Here is a 24,000-nt window from a genome sequence, read left to right as displayed (position 1 = left end):
TTTCTAGTGGAAAGTTTCATCCTCTTTGTGATAAGTTCATACTTTACATTCTGGGTTATGGTTTTCCAAAACGTTCTGCCAACAACTCATATACATAAGTCTATTTTGCCCAACTGCCATAATTCTTCTCTGACTGAATGAATCACAATAAGGCATAGAGAAAATTCCATGGCCACCGTTATTTAAAATCAACATTAAAAAGATGGTAGTTATATAAAGCTCAGCAAAAATACCAAAGTTTTACATTTTTATGGATATAATCTTTGAATCACAAAGTCTTAGAGTTGAAATTGATCTTATATATCACTTACTAAAGAAATATGCACTATTTCTGGAATTTGCTGTATATCTTCTTAAATATAATATTTCTGGGTTTTTTCTTCTATGTATACTCAGTCAGAGCTATGCATGCTATTTCATATCCATTTATTGCTTGTTTCTTTCTTTTGTAGTGCTGGGATCTGCTTAGGGTGTTACATAGGTCAGTGTTCTGCTACTGAGTTACACCCCCAAGATCTGTACTTTTAAAATATCCACAGGTAGAGACATATTAAGAGAAATGTCTCTCTATATAAGGCATCATAAATAAATTTATTTTTATAAATCTAACATTCCAATAAGTGTGTATTATCTATATTTGTGTATTTGTCATTGTCTGAGCAATCTGTTTATGTATCTATACACACATATTATATAACTTTAGAAGTATGCAGGAACTATGAACAATAATTATTGCTTAAAATAAGGCGTACAGCGGGCTAAGAGAAGGAACAATATTTTAGCTTATAATCTTTTAATATGGCTTGAATTTGTCTCATGTGTTCATTACAATTTATGAAATATTTAAACTTCTAAAAGTTTCCTTTGTAATGATGCTGTCCAGTGTTATAGTTTAAATCTAAAATGCCTCTTAAAAGGCTCACCTGTCCAGAGGTAGAACTTTCAGAAAGCACTCAGATCTGGGTGCTGTGATCATCAGAGGATTAATCGATTGAGTTAACAGCTGAACGTGATGCAAGAGGCCTGTTGAAGGGTATGGGTCACTGGGTCATGCCTTGAGAAACTGTATCTTTTATATCTCCCTTGACTCTTTCCCTCTCTACTGCTTCCACTGCTCTGTCTTCTTCCAGCCATTATGAGGTGAACAGTTTCCTCGATCACCTACAGCCTTCTGTTCTGGAGCTAGCCAAGCATATGCTGAACCATTTCAAAACATAAGCTCGTAATAAATCTCTCCTCTTTTGAATTGTGAAGAGCATGTATTTTGTCCCAGCAATGGAAATCTATTATGAGAAACTAGGTTTGGAAAACATTTATTTACTTACTTTATTCCCAAATACTATCCCTGAGTTGGAATGTTATATGAGAAATGTTATATTTGAGAAGATATTCAGCAAAATCCAGAAATAGTGCTTATTTCTGTAGTAAGTAACATATAAGATCCATTTCAACTCTAAGACTTTGTGATTCAAAGATTATATTCATAAAACATAAAACTTTGGTATTTTTGCTGATCTTTATATAAGTACCAACTCTTTTTTTGCCATCAAAGAGGTTTTATTATATGTACTAATCCTAGGGAGACTTGAGTTCATTCTTTTTCTCAATATTTTGTCATAGAGGAGTTGATCAGATGAGATGCAGAATTCAGGAGTAGGAACCTTGTATAAACTGGAAAATGTTTACTTTTGTCCTCCTGTCATTAACTTCATTTCTCTAAAGCCATAAGTTAGAGAGATGAAGTTAATGATTAGTTAAACAGATGGAACAATATGGTCAGAATGTCTTCTTTTGTACCTCCTCGATATATTTTATACACTAGCAGAATCAGCAAATGTGTTCTAAATTACAACCCAGCAACAAAGAATATCTAAATCTACAAAAGAACATGTATTTCTTGGTCATTATGCATACCTAGAGCACATCAGCAAAAGGTCACTGCTCATTCGTTGCTAAGGCTGATTATCTGTGGCAAGCATCTGATTCTATATTTATCCTATACCTTGAAGATATAAAAAATGATGGAATCTTTGTAATAATTGGTGCAAACTTATGCAAGATCTCTCATTTTAAAGATTTTTTCTTCATTCTTGTATTACTCATACAGCGGAGACTTTTAAATTAGAAACGTGAGAATTCTAAGGTAAATTGCAATAACTGTGTCCATTGGTTAGCATCTGCATGGTAATCCTAGTGATTCACACAGATTCACTATGCTGTCGTGTTCCTTAAGTAAAATTATCCTTATAACACTATAGTAAATATGAGAAATAACTTTTATTGTGTTTGTTAACTCAAAATCTCAACTTACGATATAGGAAACAAAAAAAATACAAAATAAACATACTATAATAAACATGAAATACATGGTGCTTAAGAGGGAGGATAGGATGTAGGCACCTATATGGCCATGCTTGGGATAAAACATGATGTCCTTAAAGAGAAAGCAGAAATAGAGACTGGATTTATAAACCACAAAACCAAAATAAATGTTGAGACATATAAAACAAAACCAACCATTTTTGTTTGGGCTGTTTTGTAAGACCTGCTACAGAGAATTCAGAGCTTTTTTTTTTAAGGACTTGAGAGAGTCCATTCAGAGTTTTTGAAGGTATAGAAAGGGAAATTAAAATGCATTGCCTTTTATAAGCAGTTAGAATAGTATCCTCAAAAGCTGACTCAAACCTGTGATATCGGTGTAATTAGCACAATTCAGTGTAATGAAACATCTCACACAGGCATTTGAGATAAAGTCCATAGTCTTTTAATTATAAATCTGAGGGAGAAAAACATTTTCCTTTAAAAATGAGATTTCCAGAACTCTTTCCTTCAAAGATCTTGCATTTAGAGACTTTGTAATAAAGAAAATATTTCTTACTTTTTGTCTTTAATTACCTGGGTGGCCGGAGTTACCGACTTCACTTAAACACAGTGCTGGAGGCCCTAAGAGACAGTGAAAAAGATCAGCCTACGGAGACAGGTTTGGAAACAGTGGGAATGGAAGCTTTTCAGTCAAGGGACTCCTGGTGGACATTTTTACTCTAAATATCCAACTTTTTACTCTAAATAAGCAACTTTTTACTCTAAATATCCAGGAACGGAATGCTTTAGACACTATGGGCCAAGAGATCCCTTAAAATTGCTCAGTGTGCTACTGTAGCCCACAAGCAGACCTGTGTCAGGCAAGTGAATGAACACTTGGATTCCCGGGAAAAAAAATCAGGACACTGAAATTTGAACTGAACTTTTGTGTATATTGACACTTTTTTATTTTAATTTTTTATCATCTAAAAATTGTTAAAAATCTAAACTGGGGCTGGGGATTTAGCTCAGCGGCGTAAGCGCCTGCCTTGTAAGCAGGCAGTTGTGAGTTGGAGCCCCGGTACCAATCAAAAGGAAAAAGACAAAAAAAAAAAAAAAAAAAAAAAAAAAAATATATATATATATATATATATATATATATATATGCTAAACTTCTGAGGTGTACAAAAATGGGCAGTAGGCTATTGATTACTGACTACTGTCTTAGAGGCCCTTGATCTTATACTAGCTGATCGGCTGCAGATGAAAATAGTAAATATACAAGAGAGGATATTAATACAGAAAACCACTTCTTTTAAAGAGCTGATATTATAACAAGATGGCATATAATAGAATGAATAAATAAATAATTTTAATGTGGAAATTCATAGATTTTTAAGAAGTTAATGACAGCTTTGCACAGTGGTATCTGTGACAATGAGAAAAATTGGCAGCTATTCCAATATTTTCCATGAGGTATTATCCTTAAAAATGTATTTAAAAATTTTATTTTACTCAGAACAGCTTGTGCTCTTTGTATTGTCCCTGGCGATTGATATGTCTTTGTAGTCTCCAAACCTATATTAGCTCTTAACTCCCTCGTGGAAAAATTGGTGCATGTAAAAAGAAAAAAAAAAAAAAAAAAAAAGAGGAAAAAAATATGTGGCTGGAGATTTAGCTCAGTGGCATAAGCACTTGCCTTGCAAGTGTGTGGTCCTGCTTTCCATCCTTGGTACTGATAAAAAAGAAAAAAAAAAAGACGAAAAAAAATTGGTGCATGTATATAAAATATCTTGATCATTTTGATCTCTTTAATACTTCTCCTAATACTTCTTCTCCTACAAAACCATTATATGTTGCAAATATACATTTTATTTAATTTACCAATTCTAATTATGTGATCTCTCATGATTTGAAAAATTTTATATTTTACTCACCACTAGTTACATAGACACAAAGACACATACAGATAAAATGAAACAAGTAGTTGAATAAACTAGTCTATCCATGATATAATTTATGGTATTAATGGACTTTATTAGGTGTGACTCAATATAATAGGGGTGCTGTGTGTGTGTGTCCTCTGTGTGTGTGTGCTCTCTGTATGTGCTGTGTTTGTGTGTACTCTGTGTGTATCTGTGTGCTCTTTGTGTGCATGCTCTGTTTGTGTGTGTATGTGTTTGTGTGTATGATCTGTTTGTGTCTCTGTGTGTCTAGATGTCATACTCTCATGACAAATGGAATCAGCTACTTTCAACTTCAAGAGAATGAGGCCTGGCTACCTGTGTGTAGGAGTGGCATTATTGGATTTTTCATTTCTCTTGGGTTTCAATAAAACTAGTATCTATTGACCTTCAGACAGGTACAAAAATCCATATTTTTATGCTGGACTACATAAAAGAAAAGTTTTAGATTAGACTTTAACTATTGATTCTTGTTCTAAGGTTTAACTAAAAATTGTAACTTTCATGCGCTTACATACAGCTAAACCTTATCACTGATATTTCAAGCTCTATGACCTTAAAGCAAGTTCCTCAACGTATGTAACCCTCAAGTGGTTTAACTGTAAGAAATTGAAATGACCAACATCATGAAGGGATTTGCTTGCTAGAGTAACAGTTTGCCTTTGATGCAAAATGATAAAGGTCTGAATTAAGGCAATGGGAATAAAAAGAAAAAGACCCACAACATGTAGAAAAAGGGAAATTGGCTCAAAAATTAAGAGCAAGGGCTGATTTTGAAAAGTCAGCTTTCTTTGTGAAAGATGGAGTATAAGTTTAGGGTAGACATAACCATTCGGCCTGGTTTTCCTTATTTGTGTGATGGGAGTACCACTATATACCTTGCAAGATTTCTGTGAGCACTCAGTGAAATCCTGAAATAAATTACCCAGAACAGGAATTCTTTTAGTGGAGAAGTAGGCACTTGTATGCTTAATCTCTTGTGTCTTTAAAGAGATATTTCTGGGCTTTTAAATCAACCTTGTCATATGTTTAAATAACAAAAGTTGGTGATAAAGCGATGGCCATGAACTGCTTTGTGATTTAATTCTTATTTAAAGGTTAATTTTGTGATCAAAACAGGTTTATCAAAAGCTTTCATGAGAAAAGACTTAAATACTGATTTATGAAGACAAAAAATTTATTTATAGAATTTATAGAACATTGTTACTCAGGGCGTAGAAGACAGGGAAATTTAGTTATTAGGAATAGAGTGTACAACATTATTGCTAAACAAAGAAAAAAACAGAAAGCTAAAGAGTTCAGTGAGAAGATAATTACTCATAGTAATCTTTATCTCTATTAAAAATACCTCCATTTGAGTTTTATAATAATACTAATACAAGTTGTGGTTGGCATGGAATCAAAGCAAATATTTGATAAATGCAGAAGCATCCATATTTCTGTTCACTCTTTCCTCCATACAAGATGGAAGGACAGGGGCTGGGGATTTAGCTCAGCAGCATAAGTGCCTGCCTTGCAAGCGGGCAGTCGTGAGTTCGATCCCTGGTAACGATAAAAAGGAAAAAGACAAAAATAAATAAATAAATAAATAAAAAATAAAAAATAGATGGAAGGACAAACTTAGAAATTGCCATTTTATGTGACACAGAATGTAAAAATACCCCAAATTTTTTCCATGATTTTGTAAAATTTGTAGAGGTTATTTAAAATTGTTCTTTTATATATGATTTCTTTACTCCTACATACTTTTTTTCTCTTAATGATATTAAAAAGCTCTTGGAAGCTATTTAGTCTTTTAAACCTCCTCAACTACACAGAACAATATGATGTGCCATTCAGTTGTTATACACGTCCCTTTCCATGAGTGACATGTTTATTTACTTTACTGATATTAACGAACACATCCTAAATATAAAATATCTTCAGAAAAAAGTCCATCAAAGCCAATTGAAGTCTTTGAAATTTTGAGGTGTATATGACAGTAACGTTTATGGAGTGCACTGAGAATCTAATTGATGTTATTCACAACACAAAAAAACCTAGATAATGCTTAGTAAAAGTTTTGTCTGAATTTTGAGAAAGTGGAATATCATCAGAAAGCTCTGACAATTTAAGTGATAGTCATTGTCATCTCATTATGTTTTTCTGAAAGAGGATCTATAAAAGCCCAGGAGGAACAATGACAAAAAAAAAAAAAAAAAAAAAAATGGCCTCTCTTAAAGTGTTCTGCCAAGCAATAACCAGACCTCTTTGCTTGGGGTTTTGTGGCAAGCAGAAATACTGCCTGCCACCTTTGTTTGTCACTGGAGATGTTTACCCCTTTGGTCATTTCTCTAGCTTTAACACGTTTCTAGATCCCCCAGCTGAGGTCATCAAACTCCATTAGTCCACAGAGCCTTGTAATTTCTGTCCCTGAATAATGTGGCATATTATGAGGTATTCTGCTATTGGAAGTATATTTTTATTTTACCTAATTTAATGGGGAGGAACCAGTTTTCCCTCTTCATAATGAAGTTTCTATGACACTAATTTTCATATTGCTTCTTCCTGTCATTCATGGAAATTCAGGCCTCTCTCTCTAGGTACCATTGCTACCAAAGACTGACATCTAACTGACAGTCCTTTCAATTCACTAGACACTGCTATGTCCACTTGAATTTTTAATTTGTTTGACATTTTATGTTTCACTATTAACTCCTCCTTTTCCCATCTGATCACTCAGTTACTCCAATGGGTCATTTACAACCCTTCACTTTGTACTTTTGTATTTAAGGTTTCTTGTGTTTCTCTACTGTCATTACTTAAGACTTCTTTAGGTTTTCTGTGATTCTTTGGGAATTAAAAAAAAATCTATCATCACTTACCATCCTTGTTAGCTTTATTGCTTATACTAATATCATCTTCTTTAACTTCAGGTGATTTATACCCAAAGAACCTCCACAAGTACTCCCACATTACACATGACCTAAGCTGGAACACAGTCACCCCTAAGCCAAATGAGTCACATCAACTTGACTCATCACACATCCTGCAAATAGTCACCCTGCCAGACAGCCTCAGAGATGCTAACCTTTAACTAACTCCGAGCCTCTAAGAATTTCAGTAAATTCATAAATCTAGTCAAAACAAAGAAAGACTATTTTAGTAGCTCCATCTGGCTACTATTCTCCTCCTCCAACACCACCCCAAATATATACTTTCCCAAAGACTTTGTTCACATACGACAACTTCGGTCACCACAGGTATTGTTACTACCTCAATAGCTCTCTTGAACAATACCATAGGAGGTGATTTCTTCCATTCTGTCTCTTTCCAAGGCTTATTTTGTAGATAAATCTTGACAAATCATACTACATGGTTTTTCCTCCATAAGTTACTCTTCCTTTTTATCTTGCAGAAGAGAGTTGATTTCTCATTGTATTTTTATTATTTTATTTTATCTTATTTTTCCGTATTTATTTTTGAGAAGAATGTATAGTCTCAATATCTATTTCAGGCTGGCATAGAACTCATTAGGTAGCCAAAACTGTCCTCAGACTCAGTACTAGGATCCTCATGACTCAACATCCTGAGTGCTAGAATGCATGCAAGTTGGACATGCACCACCATGCCCAGCTTGGTTTATTTTCTGATTATACACAACGATTTGCTCTCTTCCATGGCTGAATTACTTATGACATAGCAACATAATTTCCATACAAATATATAATTTAATGATTTAAAACACAACTTATATAGAAAGAGGAATTCCAGTTTGCTTTACACAAATCAACTTAAAAAATACTAAAGACTAACCTATGGCACAATGACTTAAGTCAACTTGACATAGTTCCATTTCTTTTGACTTAGTAACAATGGAAACAGCGCAATTTAGTACAAATAACTGGAAAACAAACAAATAAATATCTCACCTAATTTGACCCTATGTGTCTATATGCTCAGCCAGACACATTAAAAACAAACAAACAAAGGACAAATAGAACCTTCTTCAGTAAAGGAAACCAAGCTTTCCATTAGCTCAGGAGCAGAAAACTTTAGAGTCACTTTGACTGAGTTTTCCATCACATCTTTTATCTAAACTATAAGTGAGGACATTGGCTACACCATAAAAAGGCAATTAATGCTTCACAGCCTCTTTCCAATTCACCTCCCTCCCTCTCTCTCTCTCTTTGTATTATTGCAATGTTCTCATAACTGAGCCCTCACTTCCTTCCCACAGAAACCAAAGTGATCCTGTGAACATATGGGTCAGATTCTGTTACACTATCTCTCAGAAGTTTCTAGTAATTCCCTTGCTTTTGTTGATGCAGAATAAAGATGAAATTCTTCAGTGATCTGCAAATCCCTCTTATATCTCTTCTTCTACTCTGCAAACTATTTATACTGCCTCTCTCACCTACTTCTTTCCAAGGTCTCAGGTTTGATGCTCTTTGAACTCTCAGAACAAACTCCTATCTCAGGGCCTTTGCACTTGTTATGTTCTTTTCCTAAATATCCATAAGACTAACGCCTTCACTTCAAAGTCTATTGCTAAATGGTATTTTCTTACTGAAGTCTTCTAGATGAGTGCAAAAATTGTCACTGGAACTAAGAAATCTTAGTGGAATTAAGCTCTATAAGTTTGCCGAAGTTAGTAGTAGAAAATTATAAAAATGGATAGCTTCATGGTCCTTTATGGCTTAAACAATACTTCTACATATGGCTGCACTCTTCCCGACAAAGGCCAGGTAAGGAGAATGGAGTGGCCTTTCCATTTAATAGATGGGAACAATACTAGACAGTGTAGGGACTCACTGAGGCTAATTTATTTGAAGGAGGGAGGCACTTAGAGGTCTTGGACAGTGCTATCTATCTTCAGGAGAGCACACCTCAGTGCCTCATCCAAGGGAACTCAAAACTTTCAAAGCATATGATGACACTATGCTTAAAAACCTGTGTTTTATTATAGTATAAGTAGTGGTCTTCAGAAACACCAGGAAAATATGACAATTACGTTAACACACATTTTGCTTAATTCACATTTTGGGACACAAAAAGCATGTTCTAAACTTGATCCTCCTGTCTTGGATGATCTCATTCTATCTTGTTTCTTTGGCTGAGGTGAAGTAGCTTTTCACTTACTTGTATTGCATTACCTTAAGTACTTAAATTTCATTTTCAATGAAACCCTTTTTAATGAATATTTATGAGCATGTCCCTGCAGTGTTCATTCTCTGTATATACTTCCCTTCACAGCAGGCTGTAGTTTTACTTTTTGCTTTTCACTGATAAAATATTAGCCATATAAATCAATGTGGCTCAGCAAATATGGAAATAACAGTACCCCTCTACCACAAACACTTTCACCAGTCACCAGTACTGATGGTGCTTTAAAAAAAAAAACAGTAAACAAGAAGTAATTAGAATAATCAGGCCCACCTGGAGTAACGTGCAATTTACATTTTTGATAGATGATATTAAGATACAACTCTCCCAGTAGGCATCTGATTTCTAAGCTAAAACAGTCACCATTTTTCAAAGTATCACATGAAGATGTTGACATAGCTCCTCTCCTCTCACTTGTAAGTAGTTTGCGCTACCTCTTTTTCCATCGTGTATCATCTGGAGGAGTTGCAGGAAGGAATTTGGTTGAGAAAACATACTGGATACATTCGCACTTTAATAAAAACATTTTCTTCTCCTAGAAAAGATCTGGGGAACATTACATTGATCTTTTTGTTGCTGCTGTTGGTAAGCAACAATGATTATCTGTACAACATTCTATTAGAACTATGGAGTCGAAAGCCAGTAACACTTATCCATTCAGCAAAAGGTAACTCCAATTAAAAGTCTCAGTGAGCTACCTGACTTCTGATACTGTGTGGGCAAAACTGACAACCTGGAATACTCTGCGAATTCCTTTAAGGTAAATGTACGACTATGCTGGTACTTGCAAGAAAGAAATAAAATGCAAGAATGCAAAATAAATTACCCAACCGTATGGTACTCAGATTGTAAACGCCTGATGACAAGCAGATAGTTGTTCATCTTGCAACCGGTACAAGTTTCTCTTCCACTTGAAGCAATCATGAGTCATTGAATCACATAAATGCCACTTTGAGGGAAAAGTAAGAAAGTGCAACTTTTATGGATGATGCATGTATATTGAATGAGATGTATCTAACTTGTCAAGTCAATACAATCTCTGTATTGACTATATTAAACCAGACTTTCATCAGAAAATTTACAAGTTTTTATATAGAATTCTACAAAAATAAGATAAATAATTGGTATTTTCTTTTTAAACTTTAAGTATGTAATACTTACAAATGCTATTTTATTAGTTATAGAGAGAAAAAAGAGAAACCAATAAAAATGAAGTTGAAAATTAAGAAAAATTTTCTCCTGTTTAAACCTATAAGATTTCATTCAATTCAACTAATGCTAAGTGCTTTTTATGTATCATGCATTACGTGACATAGTCTTAGCCCTCAGGTTTTATAGATCATAATTATCCCAATAAATCTGTGAGTCAGTAGCATTTTTATTTTAACAGACAAGTGTGATTCAAAATGGTCAAGTGAGTTGAGAATAATGTGCTACTCAACTGTGACTCAGGCCACTTTTTACAAAGCAAAATGCTACGTATCCAGAATCTAACAAGTTTACTAAGGCGACTATGTGATTTTAAAGAACAAGGGTCAGAGTACTCTATCCTGAGTGTCCATGATCTGGGAAAAAATGCATATGTATATATTAGAATATAAACACTAGATAGGTCATAATGCTGACAATAGGTAACTTGTATCTCAAGACCTAATATAATTGGTTTTATATTAAAGTCACTTAAGATCATACCTGCAACTATTAGGTTGAAAATAAAAATAAACAATGGAGGCTTATCAGCACTTTTTTGTAGTTCAGACAAATCTATGAATGACTCTGAATGCTGGAATTTTAGCTATTTAGAATACAGTTCTACAGTACCTACCGCAGAAGCAATGTGCTAGAAATAATCCCATTTTGGGGAAGTATGACATGTTTTTGTCCTTTTCCTTATCAGTGAACAAGCAAGGTACAAGGATCAAGACGAGCAGAGCCCCTCTGTAGCTCTCTTTGATTCATAATAAAGTGAGTTTAGTGTTTTTTGTCACAGAAGTGTCTGCAAGTGAAAATCCATGCCTGTATTCCTGCCTGTGTTTACCGGTATTTATGTACAGATGCTGGGATCGAGAATGAGAAACCAAACCTCGCTCTCCAATAGTCCCCATTGCCTCCTCCAATCCTAAATGAAGCCATCCTCAAAAGAAGTGCAAAATTTCTTGCACTTCTAAGGAAGATCTTTCTAACCTCATGGCCTTCTTATTTGCCTTTCTTTGTTCCTTAGAAAGAGCCAGAAGTAGAAAAGCCGAGAAAATCTTAACTGTTCCCTAAGATCCCTGCTGCCCCGGTAGTGAGCTGCTGTTCTACATCAGATATGATTCTGAGAAGGAGAAGATTTACATTAGATGAGAGACCCTAGATGAGGAAACTTGGATATCAGATGTTACACTTTTACATGTTAAAAATGAAATAATTCACAAAGTTTCAGAAGGTACATAGAACATTTCAATCATGAGTAGAAAAAACTGTTTGTCAGAGTTGTTTTAAAAGGGATCTAGCAAGAAAGACTCAACTGGCTTTTATGTTATAATTTATCAAGGCCACCTCAGCTGGTAAATCAATAGTACAATGATGTTAACACTTTGAAAATGCCACTGAATTGTCTTAGGGAATGGAAATGATGGCTTAAAGCTTATGTTAATGTTAGGACTGAAGATGTATCATGCACTACAATGAAAAGTACAATATATAATGTATTACATAATATATATATATGTATATACATAATATATATGGAACATAAAATATTATTGCAAGATGGAATTTATGACAGGTACAGGTAATAAGAAATCTTATGAGATCAAGGAAATGAGACTTGCTGTGTTCTACTTTAGAGGGAACTCTTTTAAAGAGAATAGACAGGATCAGTTGATAGAAAGTGATTCATTTGTGGATATACAGAATAGTTAAACAATTTAGCTAAGGAAACTAGAATTGTAAATATAGACATTTTAAAAAAGAACTTTACAGCATACACAATTAAAGCACAATTATTAAAATTAAGCTTCCTTTTCCAAAATATAAAGAGATCACTTCTTTCTTTCATAGTAGAGTGGTAGTCTTTTCTGAAAGAATGTTTTGGTCATGAACACAGAGAAAAGAACACTATTTCAAAGTAATGAAATTATAAGTTTTTACATCTTTAGACTTAAAGATCTGTAAGTATTTCATTTTATAATCACTAAAAATTTTTAAGGAAAGCTGCATTACAGTAAGATGTTAGGATATTCAACATACCATGAGTCTAATGAAAATGACAGCACTAAAAATAAGATTGAGTGACAGCCAAAATAATTTTAAGATACATAATTTTTGAAAATCTTTGCATTCTGATTAGAATGAGAGGAATCAGAACAATGGCATAGATGCTGTTTCAAAAAAAATAAACTTTTTAACAGTACTATTATGTTGTATTTTTTAAACTGTGTGCAGTTTTGTCATTTTAAAATATACTGTTATTTTTAAAATATATTGTTATTTTTAAAATATTTTAAAGTATACTGTACACTTTAATATGTATATTTTTGAATAAATTTAAAAAGAGAAACATTTCAAATTAGCCTGACTATAATACATTTACAGCTATGTATTGCCAACAATACCATTTTAGAGAAAAATTCTAAATTATTGGCAGGCTTTCTTATTTTCCCCATGGGATCAAGGACACCATTTTTACTTTTGTTCTTTATCCAGAAACCAAAGATGAGCTGTGCAGTAATTTCTCTGGATCCTGAATAAGTAGCAAATAGCTAAGTGGTTCTTTGGAGTGGGCAGCTGCAAAAATCATCGTGGAAGCATAACTGTTACTTCTCTAAGCAGATGCATATTTCATTGTTCTGAACTAGTGAGACAAGCAGTCCACATGTGAATTCTCTCTTCATTCTTGTATTGGGCCAGTCAGGGAGTTTCTGTAATTGAATTTTAAAATCAATTCTCTGTACATCAAAATATTGTGTGTCCAAACTTCATTTGAGACTGCCTATGTCCCAAAAGAATCCCCAAACCTTATTTTTATTATCCAGGTACAACTTTGTAAAATGTCACTTTTTAATTAAATACTTAAAATGGTGTACATTCTGAGCATATACAAAAGAGAACTTTATACTACACTAAACAGTGCTTTAATTAATATGCTTGTATTTCTTGTCTCACCCTGTTTACTCACCAAAAGATAAGTGTGTAATTCATGGTGCACTTCTAGGTATGTGTGGTCTTATTCACGTTTTATTTTCTAGGAAGAATGCAAAATTGTTAAAGAAAAAAAACAAAAAAAATTCAAAATATTTTTAATATATGCTAAATATCTCTAATGTAATTCTGTATGAATATATATTATATTAAATAAACATTGAAAACATCCAATAATATTAGTTTAATTTAAAATCATGTTATATTAGAATGAGATGATCGCTTACAGAGTTTCACCAGCCAGTAGCTTTTAAAAACATTTTTCTCATATAACTGTAAAATATTTCAAGAAGTATGTTGTTTCATACTTTTACTATATAAAATGTTTCCTTGAAAATGTAATATTGCAAAAATATAAATTATAACAAACTATAAATATTACCATCTTAAAATAATTTTTATAACTCTTGGTATTTGGACCTAATTGATTTTAAAGGTTATATCAATTTAATCCCTACTGTACTACATTACGAAATAAAATGAATCAAGACTCTGTACTACTAAAATACTCTAAATTATTTTTTTCTCCTTGAACTTTTATTTCACTTTTCCCAGAGCTTTGGCTTTTTAATGAAATAATTTTTTTCTTCTGAGATTCCTCTATAGGTCATTTCCTTATAATTTTGTGCAACAGAAGTATATAGGCAAATAGAATTAAATGTAGAAGATTCCTGGGGTAGTGAGAAATTATGTTTTTATACTACTTTCAGGTTAAGGATTGCATCATTATGAAAAACTCTTGATAAAAATTAATATGTTGGATACCTTCTACATATAAAAATAAAAAGGTATTGGAAATTGGTATGTTAATAAGATAGATTTTCCTAATGAGATAGACAATTCTTTTTAAGGAAACAAGAGACAACGTTGATAACCACTGTTGATAACCTTGTACTCTGTTCTACACCATGTGCTATGTCTATCCTTGGTTTTGACTGACAGTTTTGTTTTGCCATATTTGACTGTATTCTCTCCCCCCCCAAAAGTAATAAGAACTAAGGAGTAATAAAATCCAAAATGTGTAAATTTTGTTGTAAAAAAGGGAGGGGGAAAAAAGAGCTCTAATGGATATAACAGCAAGTGTGTTTAGGGGTGTTAAATAGCTGACTATATTAATATTTTTGGATCATTGAACACAGCTGTTTGCAGTCTCCCTGTTTGAATGTCCACTTTGTATTCTTTGATACTGTGATTTGAGCAACTATTTTCAAGATGATAGTATGTAATCTATTAACAGGTGATTTCTTACTGTTATGTTTTGTTTTTTTGTAGTTCTGTATTACGTGTACCCTTACACCGCTTTGTTTTGTTTTGTGTTTTTCTCTTTTTCCTCTTAAATAAAAAAAATAAGATAGATTTCCTTTGTTTTCCAACAACTTCTTTTATTTGCTGATGAATTTTTATTCCAACTATCAAATAGTATTAAATATAAGTTTTGTTCTTGGTTTATAGATATTAGATGTCAGAAAATGAATTCACATAAATAAATAAGTGAGAAGTGAAGCCTGTAACAGAAATATCATTCAAATCTTTGAACATCTTCCAAGTTATATGCCAAAACCCACACAGAGATCTATAATAAAAGATTATTATTAATGATCTCAATACAGTTAATATTACCCTTAATGTTGAAAAGACAGAACTGGAAATTACCTGACTTAAAAGTTTTTTAACTCAGCCATTCTTTGTTTTTCAAAATAATCACCAATATTTAAGTTTCTTTCTTGTTTAGTGGTCTGAGGATCTTTTGGTTTCAGTTTATTGTTCTGATTGATTTAATTAGATATGAGAGGCAAACTATAACACACATTACTCAGAGAGCTAAAAATATTCACTCACAATTAACATCATTTTGAAAAATATCTGAAGCTCAGGGATCAGTAAACTCTAGAAAATTAAGAGTTGTATGACTTTCTTCATGAAATTCCTTCTAAGAAAAAAAGAAATGAGTACTGTGGCATTTCCATGGTGGACACACACTCTGGCATATTCATTTTAGGGTACAGTAAGTCATCACTTGTACCTTTAGAAGTGCTGACTGGACAGCTCCGAGGAAGGATTAGAAATTCACCACTTTAGTTGGAAAATATCAATTACCATCCAACAGGACCATCTACCAGAGTCCAGTCTTCTTTTTCCACAGACCTTATCACCTACTCTTACTTAATAAACTTTCTCCCATCTCCCCACTTCTTCTGTATTTGTTTTTACTTCTAAGATTCATAGAGTTAACTAAAATAAATTTTGAAAATATTGGATTATATTATTTTTCTGACCTTTTGCCTAAGAGAGGCAGCTGAAAAATAACAAAATGCCATATGAAATTATGATAAGATTGACAATGATGAGGATAAAAGTTATATTACATTAATATGCTGGTCCTTTTAAAAAGGCTTTTAATACATTAATACTTGTAAGTCTGAGAATAGCTTAAAGATTTGTACAGTTACTCCTCTCATTCCACAGATGAGGAAACTAAGAAATAAACATGGTAATCAAATTTGTTTGTATTTTACCCAAAGCAATCTAATTGTTATGACTATTCACCTATTATTATCCATTAAGATATCATCCAGATAAGTAAATTTATTTCTAGGAAGATGGACAATATTTTAAAAAGATGATGTGATTAGGTGTTGCTTACAAAGAACTGTCATTTTGTTATTACTCTTACCAAAAATCTGTGTTCATCTTTATCCTGTGAAGAAACTATAGCTTTTTAAAAAGTGATTTTGTAGGTACATTTTAGATATAAACAATGATCATATTAATCGTAAGGAATGTGTAACTATACATGATATAATTTGACTTTTTTACCATTCCCCTACTCTCTCTCCAACCCCTTTTTCCCTCATTGTTTATCAGAAACAAGACAAGGATGTCTACCATCACCACTCCTATTTAATATAGCTCTGGAAACATTAGCCAGAACAGTTAGACAAGAGAGAGAAACAAAAGGAACAAGGTTAGGAAGGGAAGAAGTTAAAGTATCATCATTTGAGAATGATGTGATATACTACATAGAAGACCCCAAAAACTCCCCCAGAAAATTTCTAGATTTAATGACCAAATTCAGTAATGCAGCTGATACAAAGTCGACATTATCAATAGGCTTCCTGTATATGAACAACAAATTCACTGAGAAAGAAATTAAAGAAACAACATAGTTCACAACAGGCTTAAAAATGAAATATGTAGAAATCAATCTAACAAATAAAAGATCTATGTTGACAACTACATACTCTGAAAAAAAGAGATTGAAGAGAATATTAAAAATTGGTTAGAGAAAACAATTCTAAAATTCATTTGGAACCAAAAGAGTTCTAGAATATTACAGGCAATTCTGAGCAACAAATGTAAGACAGGGGCATCACAATTCCTCACTGGAAATTATACTTCAAAGCTACTGTAATGTAAACAGCATGATACTGGTAAAAAAAAATCAAACCAAAACAACAACATCAAAAACATACCCAAGGTCATTAGAACAGAGCAGAAGGTGCAGAAACAACTCCAGATATATTTATACATTCATTGGGAAAAGCCACTTAAGCAGTGCTGGGAAAACCTGGCTTTTCATATGCCAAAGGTTAAAATTAGACCCATGTCTTTCATCATGCACTAAACTAAAATTGAAATGGATCAAAGATCTAAATATTAAGACAGAAACATTAGATCTGATGGAAGATAGAATAGGTAAAATTCCTGAAGATATTAATGTAGGCAAAGACTTTATGAACAAATCCTCAGTCACATTGGAACTATCACAAAATCCAATTGGAATTTCATCTTCTTAAAAAGCTTTTTGCACAGCAAAAGAAATCATCAACAGAATAAAGAGACAACCCATAGAGTGAAAAAAAATTGTCAGCTGTTTCACAGACAAGGGATTATTATCTAGTATATATAAAGAATTCAAAACAATCAGACTCCTCTAATTTAAAAACCCAGTCCAAAAATGAGCATCTAAAATGAATAGACATGTCTTAAATGAAGAAATAGAAATGGAAGATAAATACATGAAAAAAATGTTCAACATCATTGGCCGTTAGAGAAGTGCAAATTAAAGCAGCTCTAAATGGCTGTTATTATCCAGAAAAATGGCTGTTATTAAGAAGTCAACCAATAACACATTTTGGTGGGGCTATGGGGAAAAAGGAATACTTCTCCATTGTTGATGGCAGTGTAGACACTGTGGAACCACTGTGGAGATTAGTGTGGAGATTCTTCAAAAAACCTAGGACTAGAGGTTCCATTTGACTCAGTTATGCCCCTTCTTGTTATCTTCCTGAAAGAATTAAAAACATCATACCACAGTGATATATGTACATCCATGTTTCTGGGTGCATAGTTTGTAGTAGTCAAATCTTTGAGAATAACTAAAATGCCTATCAACTGGTGAATGGATAAGGACTATGTGGATTTTTTAAGCAATGGAGCACTACTCTGCCAAAAAATAAAATAAGCTTGAGACATTTCTAGGTAAATGCATGCAATCTGAGAACATATTCTTAAGTGAAATAAATTGAGCACACATATAAACACTGCATTGTTTCTCTGTTGTGAGAAAACAAAGTGCAAATAAGGACCAAAATGTATAATAGATATTGTGAAATAGGAGGAAAATATTCAAATGAGAAGGAGATAAAGGAAGGTGGGAGAGGGAAAGAAGAAAGGGAAAAGCTAAAAATGAGAAAAGAAGAAAAAAACTGGAAACAAAACTACAGTTTCTTAAGTGTGTAAAATTAATATAAATAATTTGGAGAAATTCCACACCGTCTACTTTGCATAAACTTTTATATAGTTCTATCAGAGATGAAAGTTTATGAATGAAATATTTAGTACACTTGCTTTTTCAGGAAAATATTATTCTACTTAGAATGTGAACAATATGTTTGGATACATGAAGAGAAATAACTTTTTTTAATATTTGAGCTACAATTTCCAATAAAATTAACACTATATAGGAAAGTTTTCAAATTAATAATTATCCATTAACTTATAAATTGGTTGGTTTTAACATTATGTGATCAGTGCTCACTTTGGCAGCACATGTACTATAATTGGAACAATACAGAGAAGATTAACACAGCCCCGGCACAAGGATGACACACAAATTTGTGAAGCGTTCCATATTGTTTGGTTCTATCATGCAGTATCTTATTGGATTTTATCATGTGTGGTAGTATAAACAAATTTTTTATGGACAATGGGATAATATAGTAACCATTGTTCATTTTCTGTTATTTGGTTCTGAATACCGTGTAATACTTTCACTCTCTTTAATGGTTTTATACTACTTTGTTATGTTTGATACTATTGTGTATGTGTATTGTGTATGAAGCATATGAAGGTATGCTCAACTATTTCAAAGAAAGAGACATTATGGTAGCTACTGTTATATCGGATTGTCCTGTGGTGAAATACTGTGTTGTCTAAATTGTTCTATTCTGATCTGTTTTGTTATGTCCTCTTTTATCTTAATCTCTTTACAATAAAAAAATATGTGGTCATTGTAAGATATTTGATTATTTTTGTCAATTTTGGTTTTTTAAAGTTTAATTTTTTTTATTTTTCAAAAGCAAAACAAAAAGAGTAGAAAAAATACAAAATTTCAAAAAAAATAAGAAATCATTAGTTAATATATACTGTTATCTTAGAAGTAGTTCAAGTTACAAAATGTAAACATAAAAAATGAACAATCATTGACAGCAGAAACTACTCTTCTTGATGGACTAATAGAACTACTAGCATGATTATCTATCTTGCACACTTAAACATACAGTTATATGTGTACACCTACAAGTTGTTCTTTCCTTTTGAGCACTTTCTTTCCCTTTCATTATTATAATATGTCTTGTACATTTTGAATCTTATTACTCTTTCAGATTATTATTATTATTATTATTATTATTATTATTTTACACTAGAGAGACAATACAAAACTTGCAAATGTATTTATTTCACTTATGAGTATAGTCTTACATTGTCTCCATTTACCTATAAAACCCTCAAGACCATCCTTCTGATAGCTAATATTCCATTGTATTTGTCAACTTTATTTAGACTATATTTTCTTAATATTCACGTGAACACACTTTACAAATAATTGGAATTTATAAAAGGAATGTTATTTTGTGACTATTATTTCATGGTTGTTAGCTTATAAAGAAATATGCTTGTGAAGAAAGAGTTTTAACATTAATATGGTGTGACTACAGGAAGAATAATACAGAATGCAGTAAATGAAATGGCTTATATAATTACAATTAAACTATTTGTGAATTACTCTTAGCACTATAAAAATTATTTTAATAACGTGATATTTGATTCCACATATGGAAGTTCCTGTGTCTCTTAAATCGTCAACCATATTTAAACAGCTCTCAAAATCTGTAGACTATGATTTGTAAGATATTTATTGGTGAGGGATTTTTCCTTGTTCATTTGCTTTTTTGTTATGCTCTCAAGGGATAATATCCATCAACAGAATAGACTGTAATTAAAATAATTAGATTAATAATGTATCTTGCACTATGGTAAAGTATATTTTTTACAGTAAATATAAATCAACCATTGTTAGAAAAGACATCTTTGCAATTTTTTTCATTTTTTGATAAAGTAAATTGTATTTTTTTACTAAATTCAAAATTTCATGTTTTATCTTCAAAGAAATACAGTGAGAAATTAAAAAGAAAGTGACAAATGCACAAAATTAAAATTGTGTAAAATTCAGGATACTAGACACCTAATTCTATCCAATGGTTATGAAAATATACATCATTTTTAAAAAGATACTACTGTGTGCTGATAGCACACAAAAGTCTCAAACCCAAAAGCATGCATGGCCAAGATGTTTACACTTGCGAAGCAGTATGCTTGCCTACATGAGAGAGATGGGCTATGTATTTGCTGTATGAAAGGGTCAGCTACTAGTTAAGATGGGTTAGGTTGCTGAGCTTCCTGTAATTCAAGGGAAGACAGAAATATGTTTGTTTCTCAGTGTCAAAATTTTCCAGCTTTTCAATATTGGCCCTTAACTCAGTTGTTAAAGTATGTTGGTAGTTTAGCTTCAAGACAGCCACCATAGATTCTTTGCGACTTGTACGCACAAACCGCTGTCTTCTGGAGTGTTTGCACAAGTGACACTGTGTTGGCCTTAGACGTGTCATATTGTTCTAAGTCACAAATCATTGTAGGCAACAACCGACTATATGGGCTTGCTTAGAAAGGCCTCAAGCGTAGTATAATGCCATTTTCTCACTGTTGTGAAATTTTTAATAATTCTAGAGGGCATCGGCCCAAACTTCTATTTTATACAAATTACATAAAGTGACCTGAAGATAGCTCATAATCTACCCTCTCTTCTTATTGAGAATTTTAGGCTACCCTTCTGCAAAATATGGTTTCATGGAGGCACACAAAAGCATTTAGCATGTGAGTAAAGAAAGCATTTTGTCTGTTAGACTAGTAAAGTTGTTCAATGAGCTGGATCAGGTGCTACGTGACTGAAATCTTGTAATACCTAAGTGAGGACAGCCTAGTTACAACCAGTCTACAATAAAACCAAAAGTGAGCTCAAAACTAAACTGCTTTAGAGGATTACATCTTGGGTTTCTTTGTGAGGCAGGAGGACTGAAACAGTGTTTTAACAGGCAGTGTATTGGCTCTACAAACATGGGTCTGTGGATCTCAAACTTGTGGCTGGTTCACAGGCTTTTGGTACATATTTATTAGCCCACTGCTTACCAGGTCGATCAGCTACCTAGATATTTTCATCATGGTATAATTTTATTTGGGTGTTTGAAACGATTTTTAGATTAATTATATTCCTTTAAGGGAAGAGTTCAGACAATAGGTTTTATTTTTCTCAATTGGAATTGTTTGATATTAGACTAAAATGCTTCGATTTGAGTTAGATTTACCAGTCAATTGATATATGTATTTCATTAGGCAGGTTGCCAAGGCAAAATTTCTTGCTTTTCTTTTAAATACAAAAATATAACTGAAATAATTGTTTCATTATTGAGTTACTCCACTTTCCTTTCATAAAGATATACCTAACAAGCCATCAGTCTTCCACTGCAGTCCAATTCCTAAATTAACATCATCACATTTTTCATGGAACAATTACCCCAAACCTATGGCCATACACTTGAAATCATTTGAGAAAGCAAATTTAACAATTCTTTTCCATGTTTTTGTCTTAAACATGCATCTAGAAGTATATTGCTTGAAATACATTCATGTATTTCTCTCACATTACTATGATTGACAAATAACCTATATTTGCCTGTTCCTTTCTATTTGAAGTTCAAGGAAATTTGATAAATGAAATTTGATCCAAAATAGAAGAAACAAATATTTAGTTCTTTATACAACTTGGTATTTATTCCAAGTCACAAAGAAAATTTATTTTTATATTTCTTTCTAAAGATTTCTGGGATTGCATTAGCCTGGATTAGTGTAGTTCTTTTGTTTAAAATATTATTGTGTAAGCAATAAATTTAGCAAATAATTAAGGTAGGGATTTGAATGTGCAACACCATGTACTCCTGTCACACATATTCAAGTCCTTATCTAGCATATTTCAGTGGAGGTTATGGTCTTCTTTAATTATTTGCCCTGTTGGATATGACTCTGTTACAGTTAGTCAAGCGGTTCAAATAATATCAAGTCATACAATTAGTAGTGATCAACATCACTTAAATTTTCACAGTGTCAATTTCTGACAACTGCAGTATAAGAGTTTTTATATACAAAGAAGGAACATCTTGGTGAAAATACATACTAGTTGCCACGTGTTCAGTTTCATTTTCCAGTTTTGACACTCATTTTCTGTATGATTAAGAACAGATCACAGGACTCACACACTTTAATTACTTCTCCAGTGAATATAATACAATCCAGTTGGGAAAATGTCTTGATAATCTCTTCAGTAAAGTGAAAATTCATATTTATAAATTCAATTAAATTTGAGTTGAGAAATGATTATTTTCTTAGTGTAAAATAAATGAGGTTTGATCACAGTCAAAACAGAAGAAATAAAGCCTTTATTCAGATGAACCAAAACCATTCTGATGTCTCTAAATGCATTCTTGAGATCAAGTGAAAGTGAACACAAAAATAAATTACTGACATTAAAACAACACTTGACTAAAGTCAACTGCATTATTTTCTTTTGTGTATACATTAAACAAAAAATTGAAATCTATGGCTGTGAATTCCATGTGAATTTCAAGACGCTTTAGAGGGTTTTATATTCAACTCATTTAAATTCTCAATTTAAAGGCATCTTAAAATGTAAGTTGGAAAACTAAGTCAACAAAAGATCTTAAAATTGAAGCACATGGCATTCCGACTCACTTTTATAGCATTTTCCTTGAATTTAGAATTCAATATTTGAGACTATCAGCTTCTAATTTTAAATACGTTTATGTACTTGTCAGCCAGTTAGCTATAAGGTGCTGGGGCAGTGATTTTCAATTTCTTGAAAATCCCCTTCTCTCTTTTTCTCTGTATCAAAACAACAGCAACAACACAACAAAAATTAGGAACACAACATCTTTAATGTGCAGAGTCTTGGAGACAGAAGCAGCTATGTCTTCTGATATCAATCTTTCCTTCTTCTTTCACCAGTGACTCCAATGTGAAATTGTGCAACATTTCACATTGGTAGGTATTATAGTTCTTTCCATCAGGAACAGTCTACATTTGTTCAAAAGTGACATTGGTATAGATTTTATGCTAGAACATAACTTCTTTTTTGGTAAGATGTAAGATTAAACCAAATCTAAAGGGAACAAAGATTACCATTTTCAGCTCTTAAATTAATCATACTTTTCATTATTATAGGGAAACTTCCACCTGAGAGACAATATTTACATTCCACTATCTTTCCAGCATAACTGCTTTAAGCATTAATGAATCATTCATTCCAAAGCCGATTCAATTTTGTATGATTATTTTTTGGAAACATTAGCCAACTGTTTAAATGTATATAGAGAGTAGAACATGTTATAATCATGATTGGTAATCTAAAAACTCTTTATTTTACTGCCATTTTACCCTAATGATCTTAATGTATTTGTGATTTTTTTCTCCTTTCTGAGTGGAGATCATACTGGAATTACTAGATTCCCAGGGTATCAGGTTTATTTCACTTTTGTCAATGTTTCATTGCCATTCTGGGTAATTTGTACTCTGAGATCTTCCTACTGAAATGTAAAAACAACAGATAATAGTATTTTGATAATTAAGTAATTGAATTAAGTAATTCAAATGCAAAGCTTACCTACACATCTTTTAGTAATTTTTAGGGTTTTTATGGCAGAGGGGATTGAATGCAAAGACTCACATGCTTGTCAAGCTCTCAAGCACTGATCTAGCTCCTCAGCTATTTTTT

General features: G+C 32.5%; 1 protein-coding gene and 1 non-coding gene across 13 annotated transcripts in view; one reads left to right on the top strand and one right to left on the bottom strand.

Annotated features, from left to right (window-relative positions):
• Nlgn1 (neuroligin 1) overlaps positions 1 to 24,000 on the bottom strand; it is an 816,885-nt gene that overhangs the window by 307,695 nt on the left and 485,190 nt on the right. The gene's annotated exons all lie outside the window — the stretch shown is intronic.
• LOC134471250 (U6 spliceosomal RNA) lies at positions 18,629 to 18,735 on the top strand. The gene has a single exon (XR_010040537.1). It is a non-coding gene; the product is annotated as a U6 spliceosomal RNA (small nuclear RNA).

Source organism: Cavia porcellus, unplaced genomic scaffold (assembly GCF_034190915.1).
Source record: "Cavia porcellus strain 051 isolate PalLab524CR breed Dunkin Hartley unplaced genomic scaffold, mCavPor4.1 scaffold_17, whole genome shotgun sequence".
In the NCBI taxonomy this organism is placed as follows: Eukaryota; Metazoa; Chordata; class Mammalia; order Rodentia; family Caviidae; genus Cavia; species Cavia porcellus.
The sequence above is the reverse complement of the archived record's forward strand: the minus strand, read 5'-3'. Positions and strand labels throughout refer to the sequence as shown.